The sequence below is a fragment of the Moschus berezovskii genome, chromosome 20, assembly GCF_049115385.1.
Source record: "Moschus berezovskii isolate FMDL1 chromosome 20, NW_MosBer_1.0, whole genome shotgun sequence".
NCBI lineage: Eukaryota > Metazoa > Chordata > Mammalia > Artiodactyla > Moschidae > Moschus > Moschus berezovskii.
In genome coordinates, this window is record NC_142479.1 from 56,719,069 (window position 1) to 56,732,932 (window position 13,864).

Below are 13,864 nucleotides of genomic sequence, written 5' to 3' on the forward strand. Positions count from 1 at the left end.
TGTGAGTAGCTCCCCAGAGTACAGTCTCCAAAATGGCAGCTTGGAAGCAGTTTTTTTGTTTTTTTTTTAAAGTGCCAACCTGTTGTTTGTTAAGGCAACGGGTAAAAGTTCCTCCTTGAGACACACAGAGATGGAGTCAAAGGTGGACCTTCAGACTTCCCTGCTGGTCCAGTGGCTGAGAAGTTACCTGCCAGGCTTCCCTGGTGGCTCACTAATAAAGCATCTGCCTACCAATGCAGGAGAATGGATTTCATCCCAGGTCTGGGAAAATCCCACATGCCACAGGGCAACAAAGCCCGTGCACCGCAACTACTGAGCCAGCGCTCTAGAGCCCGTGAGCCATAACTACTGAGCCCACATGCCGCAACTACTGAAGCCCAAAAGCCCTAGAGCCTGTGCTCCACAACAAGAGAAGCCACCACAATGAGCAGCCTGCGCACCAAAACTAGAGAGTGGCCCCTGCTCAAGGCAACCAGAGATAGCCTGCACCCAGCGAAAGACCCAGCACAGCCAAAGATAAGTAATAAGTAGATAATCTTTTTAACATGGTGGACCTTCCCATGTCCCTCCTCCAGACCCCTCAACTGTGGGCACACCTGCCCGTGCCCCCCTGCTCTGACCCCAGGCTCCATCTCTCTCCCTAGCAACTGGCTGAACTCTGGCCCAGGGATGGGGAGGGACCCTATAGCTGCTGGGGAAGAAGGGCTTTGCAAGGCTTAGAGGAGCCCACCGGTCCCCTTGGAATTGGCCACCTAGAATCTAGGGTGGGACTTCCCCAGCCTCATGGATGACACACAGAGAATTAGTTGAAAGGGCTTCCCAGGTGGCGCTAGTGGTAAAGAACCCACTTGCCAATGCTGGTAGATATAAGAGATGCCGGTTCAATCCCTGGATCAGGAAGATCCCCCGGAGAAGGGCACGGCAGCCCATTCCGGTACTTCTGCTTGCAGAATCTCATGGACAGAGGAGCCTGGTGGGCTACAGTCCATGGGGTCGCAAAGAGTTGGCCATAACTGAAGGGACTTAGCACAGCACACAACTTCAAGCTTCAGAGCTGGGAGGGACCTTCGGGGTCACCTGGGACCAACTGTCTCTTTGACAAGCTGGGGAAATTGAGGCTCAGAAAGATTAGCCGGTAGTCAAATCTCAACTATTTAATAGGCGGAAAATCGGCCGAGTGATCCCTGGAGCAGATCATCCCAAATCCCGCTAGAAGGCTCTGCAGGCTTCTGAAGAATCAGGTGTTCTTTCCAATTCTGCTTCCTCAGGGCTAGTACTGGAGCAAAAGTTTATCCCCAGGTGGGCTGGAGCTGGAGGCAGAGAAAGAAGGTTGGCAGAAAAGCAGTTTTCTGAGACTCAGGGGGTGCTTTGGGCAGGAAATGAGGATGTGGGATCCTGTCTGCTCCCCCAACATGCTTGTCTGGGAAGCCCCCCACTAGCACCAATGTCCTCTTTCCCGCTGCAGTTAACCCAGGATGCAGGGTGAACATCAGGGAGAGGGTGGGGGTCTGGGCAGTGGCTGAGAAGCTTCTATGACCACTCAAGGCTCAGGGGCAGGTGGTCTTGCTGCTGGGCACCCCTAGTCTGTCGCTGTGTCCTTGCCTGCCCCCATATAGCCCCTCCGGGACCCAAATCGCCTTTTCCCAGAGCCAATTAAAATGGTGTTTGGAGCAAGGTTGAAATAATCAAATAATCATTTTCTCCAGTAAAGTTACAGGCTGGAGCCCGATTTGAAAGGTGAGCTGGTAACTGAACCTGAGGAGTGACACTAGCAGAGGGGCTGCGGGCAGTGGAGGGGAGGGGGCGCTCTTCCTGGGGATCAGAGGCTCCTGGTGGGGACCACCCCTCCCACTGCAGCAGCCGGGGTGTCACAAACCCCGCTCCTGTTGTCCCCCACCATCTCACTCACTTCCTCTGGCCACTGATGTCTTTTGAGGCCCCAGGGCTCCCAGCCCACAACAAGAGGACAACAGGTCCAGAGGTCAGGTTATCAAACTTTCTCAGTTCACAGGCCTAACTGGGGAGGTCACATGGCCAAAATCTACCAATCGGTTAAGCAAAGCTAGGACTCCAACCAGGTCTTACTCTCCAGCCAGTGTTCTGTCTCCCCGCTAGGTCTCCTGTCTCCCCTGAAGGAGGAGCCTCCTCCCCACCCTCTCCTGCCCTGCCACCCCATCTCCCGTGATTCCCTGGGCTGGTCCCACCATATTCTCCCTGCAGAGGGAAGGGGAGGGCCTTGCCCCTTTGCTCTCCAGTCCAATGGACCATGCACTCGGCAGATTGCTTGCTCACTCACAGCTGGAACTCCCACACTGGTCGCCTTGCTCTGTCCTTCCTCCCAGCCCTAGAATGGGGACCAGAATGTCTCCCACTTGTGGTGGCTCATTCACTTCTTTCTTCTTTCCTTCCTTCTCCGCATGCTCATTATGTCCTTGCTGGGTGTGAAGCCCTGAGCAGGACGCAGAGATGAGCAGTGATGGAGAGGGTGGCGCTGCCCTCATGGTCCAACAGCAAGTATGAACAACTTAACATCAGTGACATGATAGGAGGGCCCTTCCCTACAGCTGGGGAGGCAAGGGACTTCCTGGCTGAAGGGACCTCTAAGTGGAGGTCTCAGAGTTCCGAGAGGAAGTGTTTTCCCAAGATGAATTCAATGGCTGAGAAGCAAGGAAAAAAACCCAGGTGTCATCTAGGTAGGGCAAGCTGAAGTCTCCAGTTCCTCATCTCTAGAAATGAGTCCTGGCTCTGCCTCTCAAGATTCTGGAGAATATGGATACGGATGTACTTTATGAGATGGAAGATTCCATTCCACTGATTATCATTGTTAACGGAGGGCATTTGTTCCCGAACCCAGACACGGGGAGTCTGGAGGAGGGGTGAGTCAGTGGTCAGGGTTGGTGGCGGAGGCTGGCAGTATGGGGAACTGGGATTCTGCGGAGCCCTGTGCTTATTTGGGATTGAAAGCCAACAACTAGGTCCAGGGGAAGTGACTGGACCACATGCCTGGCTAGGAGTCCTGTGGGTGGGAGAAACCTCAGAATTGGCACTGCTGGGAAGGCTAAGCCTGGCTCCTATGGTCAGGTCTGGCTTCCACACAGCCTTCTGGGTCTTGGCAGGCGAAGCCCTGGGAGTCAGAGTGAGACTCTGAGGGGATCTAGTCCCCTTCCTGCACCTCTCAGCCAATCAGTACCTCCTGCCCCCTGCCCCCACCTTCAGCAGGTAGATGCTGTGTCATTCTGGAACTGACCCCCTGGCCCAGAGAGCCCCCGGGACATCTCTCACCCATCAGGGCTCTGGAGGAGACCTAGCCCTGGGCAAGGTTTGTGCTTCCCTTACCAGGGGCACCAAACACTGAGCTTCCTGCCCCCGGGCCCTCTTAAGCCCCTGCCCATGGCCCTGGTGCCTTTCCTGACACGACTGGCCTCCTGGTCAGCAGCTGCAGGGGTGAGTCACAGCTCTCATTAGAGCCTAATTAATCAATTGAGTTAATCAGACAGCTGAGATGTGCTGTGGTTGCAGATGGGAGCAGGAGGGAGAAGGAGCCAGAGCATGAAGGGCCGGGTCGGGTGAGCCGGGCTGGTAGGGCCAGGGTTGGCAGCGGATGGAGCCTGGAGGGTTGGCAAGGGAGGAGGGCGCTGGCCACATCTGCACCTGAGGTCCCAGGGAAGGAGGATGAACGGGCTCAGGATGGGCGGCTCTGAAAGCTGCCCTTTGCTGGTTGCCAGAGACCGTGCCTGGGGAAGGAGAGAGCAAGACTCTTCCATACCCACTTTCTCTCTCATTTTGTATCTTGTCACGTGTGTCTCTGAGAGCTATTTGAAATCCTTATTTGAATGGAATGGGGAGAGGAAAGAAAGGGAAAAAAAGAAAAAACAGAAAAGGTAGGTCCTCCTATTCTCAGTCTGATGGGGGAGGCTAGATGTCTACCGGGAACACAGACGAGATCCAGACTCAGAGACAGAGAGACACATGTCTCTCCCATCGAGCCACTCAGGCTCTCGACATCTGGACCTGGGGGGATGGGGAGGGACCAGACAGATCAGAGCCAAGGGCGGGCAGGAGTCCAGGAGGAGTCTTAGGAGGAGGGGAGCACTTGAGCGGGGTATACATCGTGATTGGCTTCATCTGTTTTTCTCTCTCACCCGACCTTGGTATTACCTTGGGGGCTGGGGGGAGGTGAGTGGGACGGGATGTGTGATGGTGGGAGATGGATTCAGAGAGGATTCACAGACACCACCCTGTAGGCCCTGTCCTTCAGGGGCTTACAGTTTTCACGGGTGACAAGCTAAGTGCGGTCTGGTGACCCAGAGTCTGAGGTTGTGAGAGATGAAGGTCCAGGGCCTGGGACACACAAAGGACCATGGGAGATGGACTGGAGGAATGCAGACACTCTAATGAGGCTGAGGAAGGCTTCATGGAAGAGGTGGCAATGTGAGCGAGGTCCTACAGGCCTTGAGATTCCAGTAAGTGGGGGTGGGGGGGTAGTGAGCGGGGTGGAAAGGAAGGATGTCCCAGGAGGAGAAATGGCCAGGGCAGAGACAGGGAGGGTTGACTGTATATGGCAGTTTACTTGGAGCCACAAGCTGGGCTGGAAACAAGATTCCTCTTTGTGGCAGGAAGAGAGGTCTAGATCGTAGCTGGTCTCTTTGAATGCCAAAGCCAGGAGTCCACAGTTGAATTTGGTAGGCACTGGGCATCATTGCCAGTCTCTAACTGGGAAGAATGGGCTAATAGCAGTTGGGTTTTTTTTTCGGCCATACTGCATAGCATGCAGGATCTTAGTTCCCTGATCAGGGATAGAACCCGCACGCCCTGCATTGACAGCGTGGAGTCCCAACCACTGGACCACCAGAGAAGTCACTATAGCACTTTTGGAGAGAGGATGTCCATGGAGAGAGAACTGCACAGGATGGAGCCAAGGTGGAAGAGACCTGAAACAAGAGGGAGTGTGTGTGTATGTGGGTATAAGTGTGTACATGTGTGCATGTGTGTATATGTAGTTGTGTGTGTGCTTAGTCAGTCATGTCTGACTCTGCAACTCCATGGACTGTAGACCACCAGGCTCCTTTGTCCATGAGGATTCTCCAGGCAAGAATACTAGAGTGGGTTGCCATGCCCTCCTCCAGGCAATCTTCCCAACCCAAGGATCGAACCCAGGTCTCTTGCATTGCTGGAGGATTCTTACCATCTGAGCCACCAGGGAAGCCTGTACATGTGGTTATGCATATACCTATTTGTATGTATATGTGAGTGCATGTGTGTATTTGTGAGTATATGTGTGAGTGTATGTGTGTATTTGTGAGTGTGTGTGTCTAGAGCAGTGGTTCTTACTCTTTCAAGAGTCACAGATGCCTCTAAGCCTTGACAAAAGCTTAGACCCTTAGCTTAGAAAAAAGCACAGATTCCAAGTTGTGCCTTCAGTGATGCAGACAGGAAATGTGTCTGTGCAGCTCCTGAAGCTCGTTTGCTGGACCTCCTAGGATTCATATCTCCTGAAATCCCAGCCCTCCCGTTTGGTTGCAGAGTCTGCAAAAGCTGTCACTGAAGGCTCACTGCAGCACTTGGTCCTGGGGAGCCTGGCGGCTCTCCCCACATCCCTCCCCTGGCAGGACAATTCTGAAGCCAGGACTTCAGGAATTGGTGGGTAATAGGGGCTGGGGCCACTTGGGCACAGGCTCTGGTGAGAGCTCCAGGCTGCCAGGCCCCCTTACCAGCTCCCAGCACCAGCAGACCCAAGAAGGCTGCCTCCCTGCCAGCACTCAAGTTGCCCTGAAACATTCCAGTTCATTCCTTTCTACAAATGCTAGTGCTGAGACCAACTGAGAAGCGGGACCCAGGTGTCCTGGCCCCAAAGCAGAGAGCTCCCAACTAAGCTGTTTCTGGGTTTGCTGGGTGACTTTTGGGGAATCACACCTTTCCTGGGCCTCCATTCTGGCTATCTTCCTGCAGCAGAAGTTGGCCTCCCCCAGGAGTCAGGGTGGGCCCTGCAGACTCTGTGAACATGCCCAGCAAAAGCCACCCAGGGTGGGGTGGCCTTAGAAGGGACTCCCCTGTCCTCCCTCCTCACTTTCTCTTTCCCACACCCCATGCTCACAGCTTCGGAAGCATCGTGTAAGAAACGTTTCCACACCTGCCGAAATGGCGTTGATCAAGACCATCCCTTTGCCTTCGCTCTCACAGCCAGGAAGCAGAAGCACCAGGATTGAAGAGTTTCCAAGTCCAGCTGGCAGGTTCTTCCCTTCACCCCAGGCTGCTCCAAGGGCTGGGGGCGGGGTGTGGCCAGAGAGGGAGCTCAGTGTCCACCCCAGCCCCAGGTCCTATCCAGGTCTGGGGACCTGTGGTGGGCTTACTGAGGGGAGGACCACTGCTGTCACTTTGCCTCCCCCAGGAAGCCTCCTGTGGGGGCCCATTTGCAGCCACAAAATTGCCTTTCTAAAAAGAGGTGCTCTACCTTGCACTTCACAGGGGCCTCTCCCCACTGTTGAGGAGACAGAAGCCCCTTGCCTGTGGGATTTTTCTTCTAGATCTATGCTGGTCCAATATGTGGCCTGTGAAAGACAGGGAAGCCTGGCATGTTGCAATCTGTGTGTGCGTGCTGTCACTTCCATTGTGTCTGACTCTTTGAGACACTATGGACTGTAGCCTATCAGGCTCCTCTGTTCGTGGGATTCTCCAGGCAAGAATACTGGAGTGAGTTGCTGTGCCCTCCTCCAGGGGATCTTCCCAACCTAGGGATTGAACCCGTGTCTCTTATGTCTACCTGTATTGGCAGGCAAGTTCTTTACCACTAGCGCCACCTAAGAAGTCCAGAAAGAAGTCACTCAGTCGTGTCTGACTCTTGTCGACCCTATGTCCTGTAGCCCACCAGGCTCCTCTATCCATGGAATTTCCCAGGCAAGAATACTGGAGTGGGTTGCCATTTTCTTCTCCAGGGGATCTTTCCAACCCAGGGATTGAACTCAGGTCTCCCGCATTGCAGGCAGACTCTTTACCCTCTGAGCCACCAGGGAATCCCAAGAAGCCCAGGGGAGGGGTCACAAAGAGCTGGACATGACTTAGCGACTGAACAACAATATGTGGCCACCCACCACCTGTGGCCACTGAGCACTCGTAATGTAACTAGCATGACTTGTTGAAACAATAATGTTTCAGATAGACTGGATTGAATTTTTAAAATATGGTTTAAATTCAGTTCAGTTCAGTCTTTGCAACCCCATGAATCATAGCATGCCAGGCCTTCCTGTCCATCACCAACTCCTGGAGTTCACTCAAACTCACGTCCATCGAGTCAGTGATGCCATCCAGCCATCTCATTCTCTGTCGTCCCCTTCTCCTCCTGCCCCCAATCTCTCCCAGCATCAGAGTCTTTTCCAGTGAGTCAACTCTTCCCATGAGTTGGCCAAAGTATTGGAGTTTCAGCTTTAACATCAGTCCTTCCATTGAACACCCAGGACTGATCTCCTTTAGGATGGACAGGTTGGATCTCCTTGCAGTCCAAGGGACTCTCAAGAGTCTTCTCCAACACCACAGTTCAAAAGCGTCAATTCTTCGGCGATCAGCTTTCTTCACAGTCCAACTCTCACATCCATACATGACCACTGGAAAAACCATAGCCTTGACTAGACGGACCTTGGTTGGCAAAGTAATGTCTCTGCTTTTTAATATACTATCTAGGTTGGTCATAACTTTCCATCCAAGGAGTAAGCGTCTTTTAATTTCATGGCTGCAATCACCATCTGCAGTGATTTTGGAGCCCCCCAAAATAAAGTCTGACACTGTTTCCACTGTTTCCCCATCTATTTCCCATGAAGTGATGGGACCAGATGCCATGAACTTAGTTTTCAGAATGTTGAGCTTCAAGCCAACCTTTTCACTCTCCTCTTTCACTTTCATCAAGAGACTCTTTAGTTCCTCTTCACTTTCTGCCATAAGGGTGGTGTCTTCTGCATATCTGAGGTTATTGATATTTCTCCCAGCAATCTTGATTCCAGCTTGTGCTTCTTCCAGCCCAGCGTTCCTCATGATGTACTCTGCATATAAGTTAAATAAGCAGGGTGACGATATACAGCCTTGACATACTCCTTTTCCTATTTGGAACCAGTCTATTGTTCCATGTCCAGTTCTAACTGTTGCTTCCTGACCTGCATATACGTTTCTCAAGAGGCAGGTCAAGTGGTCTGGTATTCCCATCTCTTTCAGAATGTTCCACAGTTTATTGTGATCCACACAGTCAAAGGCTTTGGCATAGTCAATGAAGCAGAAATAGATGTTTTTCTGGAACTCTCTTGCTTTTTCCATGATCCAGTGGATGTTGGCAATTTGATCTCTGGTTCTTCTGCCTTTTCTAAAACCAGCTTGAACATCTGGAAGTTCACGGTTCACGTATTGCTGAAGCCTGGCTTGGAGAATTTTAAGCATGACTTTACTAGCGTGTGAGATGAGTGCAATTGTGCAGTAGTTTGAGCATTCTTGGCATTGCCTTTCTTTGGGATTGGAATGAAAACGGACCTTTTCCAGTCCTATGGCCACTGCTGAGTTTTCCAAATTTGCTGGCATATTGAGTGCAGCACTTTCACAGCATCATCTTTCAGGACTTGAAATAGCTCAGCTGGAATTCCATCACCTCCACTAGCTTTGTTCGTAGTGATGCTCTCTAAGGCCCACTTGACTTCACATTCCAAGATGTCTTGGTGTGAGTGATCACACCATCGTGATTATCTTGGTCGTGAAGATCTTTTTTGTATTCTTGCCACCTCTTCTTAATATCTTCTGCTTCTGTTAGGTCCATACCATTTCTGTCCTTTATCGAGCCCATCTTTGCATGAAATGTTCCCTTGGTATCACTAATTTTCTTGAAGAGATCTCTAGTCTTTCTTATTCTGTTGTTTTCCTCTATTTCTTTGCATTGATTGCTGAGGAAGGCTTTCTTATCTCTCCTTGCTATTTTTTGGAACTCTGCATTCAGATGCTTATATCTTTCCTTTTCTCCTTTGCTTTTCGCTTCTCTTCTTTTCACAGCTATTTGTAAGGCCTCCCCAGACAGCCATTTTGCTTTTTTGCATTTCTTTTCCATGGGGATGGTCTTGATCCCTGTCTCCTGTACAATGTCACGAACTATGTCTCCATCCATAGTTCATCAGGCACTCTATCAGATCTAGTCCCTTAAATCTATTTCTCACTTCCACTGTATAATCATAAGGGATTTGATTTAGGTCATATCTGAATGGTCTAGTGGTTTTCCCTACTTTCTTCAATGTAAGTTTAAATTAATTTCACCCATTTCCTTTTACTTAAAAAAATATTTATTTATTTATTTGGCTGCATCAGGTCTTTCATTATGAGGAATCCTTTAGTTGCTCCATGGCAAGTGGAATCTTAATTCCCTGACCAGGGATCAAACCCATGTCCCCTGCATTGCAAGGCAGATTCTTAACCATGGGACCACCAGAGATGGCCATCTTTGTACTCTTTTAATTCAGCTACTAGAATCTTTCCAATCATGTACATGCTTTACATTATATTTCTGTTGCACAGAGTTGCTCTAGGTAATAATAACTCCTTACCACTTCAGGGGTTTGTATAATCCCATTAAAAATTCTGTGAAATGAGAAGAGCAGAGCCTGCCTGCCTCATTTTACTGATAAGACAGGTGGGTCTCTGTGAGGTCAAATGACTTAGTCAAGGTCATATAGCCAGGAGGAGGTGGAGGCCAGAAACAAAGGGGTGGAGGCCAGAAACAAAGGGATGGAGGCCAGGCTTCCTGTCTGTAGAACAGAGACCCACTTTCCAAGACAATCCAGATTGGACTCATTGGAAAAGACCCTGATGCTGGAAAAGACTGAAGGCAGAAGGATAAGGGGATGACAAAGGTTGAGATGGTTGGATGGCATCACTGACTCAATGGACACGAGTTTGAGCAAACTCTGGGAGACGATGAAGGGCAGGGAAGCCTAGTGTGCTGCAGTCCACGGGGTCACAGAGTCAGACAGGACTGAGCGACAGCCAGACAGATGCCTCCTTCTCTCCTTGTTGGCACTGACCACTCCCGGGCCACTCACCCCCTCAGCCCGCACCGAAGCCACTTTCCCCCTCCACGCTCTGGAAAGCTACTGCTAGAAATATCCCCCTGCCAACCCCATTAAGACTAATGCCTCTTGGCCCTCTGTTGAAGCCAGAGTCTGATCTCATGTTAGACTCCATGGCCTATGATTTCCCCATCAAAGCTGGTGCCTTTGCCCTGTCATTAACGGGCTGACTCCTTTGTACCTGCTGCCACTCACATAAGTGCCCCAGGGTGAGAGAAGCATTGGCCACGCCCCCTGGGATGCACCCACTGTTGGTTCCCCTCGCCCTCCCCACCTGGCTTCCACCCCTCTTGCCTCCTCCTTGGAGATGAGCATATTCAATGAGGCTAGGGGACTGTTTCTTTAATTTCCCTCCCTGTCCATCTCGGAACGTGATAAAAATACCCAGCATTGATCTTTTTTTCTTCTCCTTCTGCCGGGGATAATGTTTACCCAGGTGTCAATCAGGAGAAGAATTTGGCTTCCTAATTTCTCTTCTCCTCCCTGGGGGCCGTGCGTCTCCCCGCCTCACATGGACACTGAGCTGGAATCAAGGTTACTAATAATCCCCCAGCACACACAGACACTGAGAACACATATATTAAAGTCACATATTGATTTATATTTTCGGGTCCCTCTGCCTTGCTGCCCAGCCTCAGCCTTTCTCTCTGCCAAGGAGAAAAAAGAATTACACAGCTATATTTATCGCCAAGATGTTTAGTGTAAAGAGCATTGTGTCCGAAGGTAATTCCCATCCCACTCCCTCTTTGGAGGTATTTTTTAAAAAAGAGTGTGGCATCGCCTTTCCATGAGCATTTATCTTTTGTTGTTCGTTCTTTAACTTTTCCCTGAAGGAAGCAGTGAGACATTTAAGGTAGACCATCAGATGGACTTCCTGGCTTGACAAATGGTGGCAGCCATCCCCAAAGAGGCTGGTGGGGTTTTTGCCAGTGGAGATAATCCTGTTGCAGGTGTGGGAAAGGGGTGGGTAGGAGGTGTGTGGATGGTGGGGCAATGGATTCAGAAGCTTTTAGAGGTTGCCTACCAGTCCAAAATCCACCTTGAAATTAATGGCTCACCATCTGTGGTCCTATTTCACAGTTGGGAAAATCGAGAAGTTGAGGAGTGAGTCTACTTACCACGGGGGCTTTAGCCTTGACTTCCATCAGGACTTGATAGGAGAAAATTTTCCTCCAGGCATGGGTAACTCCTGCCCTTCGGTGGGGACATAGGTTTCTGGCTGAAGGGAGGTGGAGGTGGGAAGGAGGGACAGACAGCTCTTGTTTCTTTAAGGTGAGATGGGTGAAGGAAGGGCTCTCAGAGCAAGAAACCTGGCACCCATGGCCTCCCCCAACACCTCCACTTCCACTCAGAGCGCCTGTCACTTTGTTTGACGGGGCAGCCATTAAAAAATGCCAAACCATTTAATTCCAGTTCCCTCAAGGAAGGTCTTGGAATGGAAGCGAGGCTGAGCATGGGAACTCGCACAGACTCACCACCATTCCCTCCAAGTCCGTCTGGGAGTTTCCTTGTTTCTCCTAGATATCATCTCCTTTATTCTTCACAAAGGCTCTGGGAGGGAAAGGGTGTCAACCCCATTTTACACATGGGAAACGGATGTTAAATAACTGGCACAGGGTCACACAGCAGGAAAAAGGCAAGCCTCAACTGCAGCCCAGTTTTCCGATTCCTCCATAGGGCTCGCCCCCATGCCCCCACCATGGGCACGGCCTCCTGGTACTCAGTTTTTGGTTCCCTTCCTTCAGATCCCTCCAGCCTCCTTCTGAAACCATTTACCTCAGATTGGGACTCTAACCCACAGGGCTAGGACTCGAACCCCCATCCAAAACCCACAGTAATGAAGCGCAGGTTCTTGATGTCTCATTGCAGAAAGAATTCAGTGAGAGACAAAGGGATAGGTAAGAAGAGGATTGATTCACAGAGAAGCACACTCCATAGACAGAGTGGGGGTCATTGCAGAGGGCAAGTGCATCCCTGTGAAATATGGTGTGGTTAGCTTTTATGGGCTGCATTACTTCATGTGTGGGTATGTGTGGGAGGATTACTTCAACAATTTGGGGAAGGGGTGAGATTTCCAGGAACTGGACCACTGCCCAATTTTTGGTCTTTTGATGGTGCTTTGGAACTGTCCTGGGGCCTCTGGGTGTGTCATTTAGCTTGCTGATTGAGGATCAAGGGCTAGTTGAAGTTGGAATGTCTGCCATCTTGGACCCATTTGATTCTAATCAGTTTATGTTGTGTCCTTGGGCTATGTCAGTTTTTCAAAAGTTGTGCCCTACCCCCTTCCCTCCTGTTTCACTTCCCTGGCCCACCTCTGAGGTCAGGGCTCACCTTCAGGCCCAGCTAACTCTCTGTCCTTGGTACTGGAGAAGCACTTCCTCTTCTGATTGTGCCCTGATGCACCCCGGCTGTTGGTCAAAGCCTTCCCTGATGGAGCCTGCCCCCACCTGCCCTGGCCTGCCTAGCTTCTGCAAGGGATTCTAGGGGGCTGGCCGCCCTCTGCTCTCCCTTGGGTATTCTTCAGTAGTTTGGTTGAAGTGCTTACAAACCCAAGGTCCCTCATTTCATTCTAGAAGAATGTTTACCCTCTAGCAGAGCTAAGAAGTAGAGCCACGATGTGCCAAACCAGAGCCGGGTAAGGCCCCTTTGCAGTGTTGCCCCCCTCCCCCCCCCCCCCCCCCGCCACAACAACTCCACAAGGTGAAGGCTGAGCCCCATGTTACAGGTGGTGAAACTGAGGTTCAAGGAGCATAAGGAACATCTCCTGAGTCACTCAGAGGATAAGAGGACTTACTAAGGTTGGGCAATCCATGTGACCCAAAGTCCTTGCCTTGGACCTCCCTCTTTATCTCACTCTTCCCTCCCGGGCTGTTCCCGTCTAATCTGACAGGCCGGCTGAGGGCGGGCGGGGCGGTGGGGGGCGGGTGGAGGGCAGACAGCACAGGGCGCGGCGGGAATCAGCAACGAGGACCCTCCCGGGGAACTTTTCCCATTGAAAATCTGTTCCCCTCGCGGCCACGGGTGATGTATGGCTGGAGCTGATGAGAAACGTGCAGCGGGATGGAGGCGGGCGGCGCGGGCCGCCCGGGCGGGGGCAGCCCGGCATTGAGATTCCGCGGGGCGCTGGGGGCGGCGCAGGCCCTGACACGGGCCGGGTAATTGATCTGGAGGTGCCAATTTGCAGCAACTAAATATTTGGTTTCTGCCTCTGCCCGCTCTGCACTCTGCTCAAACAAACTTCAATTAAAAGCGAAAAGCGAGGGGTGGAGGGGCGGTGCGCCCGGGTCCCCGAGGCCCGATCGATGGCGCGGAGCCTGTGGGCGGCGGAGCGCTGCGCGCCCGGCCGGGGGCACCGAGGACGAGGGCGGGAGGGGCGCCCTCTTCCGGATCGCCGAGCACTGGGCCCTGGGCCCGCGAGAGGCAGCGCCCGAGGAAGGGCCTGCGAAGGGCGACTCTTTCAGGTCCGAGTCGCGGCTTGATCTGAGTCTCTCAGAGCCGAGGGCGCCTGCTTTGTACAATCGGGCCAGCCCCAACACCCCCATTCCGGACGTCCAAGCCTCTGGGCTCGGGCAGGGATCCTGGGGTAGGAGTGACCCCAGGGCCCTGACCCTCCCTCTCAATGCACCCACCACTGCATTCATTCAGCGTTTTTCCTGAGCACAGCTGCGTGCCTGGGGCACGGGGTGCAGAGATCTATCTTCTCTCCGGGGTGTCTGCCTGGCTGTGTATCCTTGGGATGACAAAGGGGGGATGTGGGGGTGTGGGGGGGTAGCGGGAGG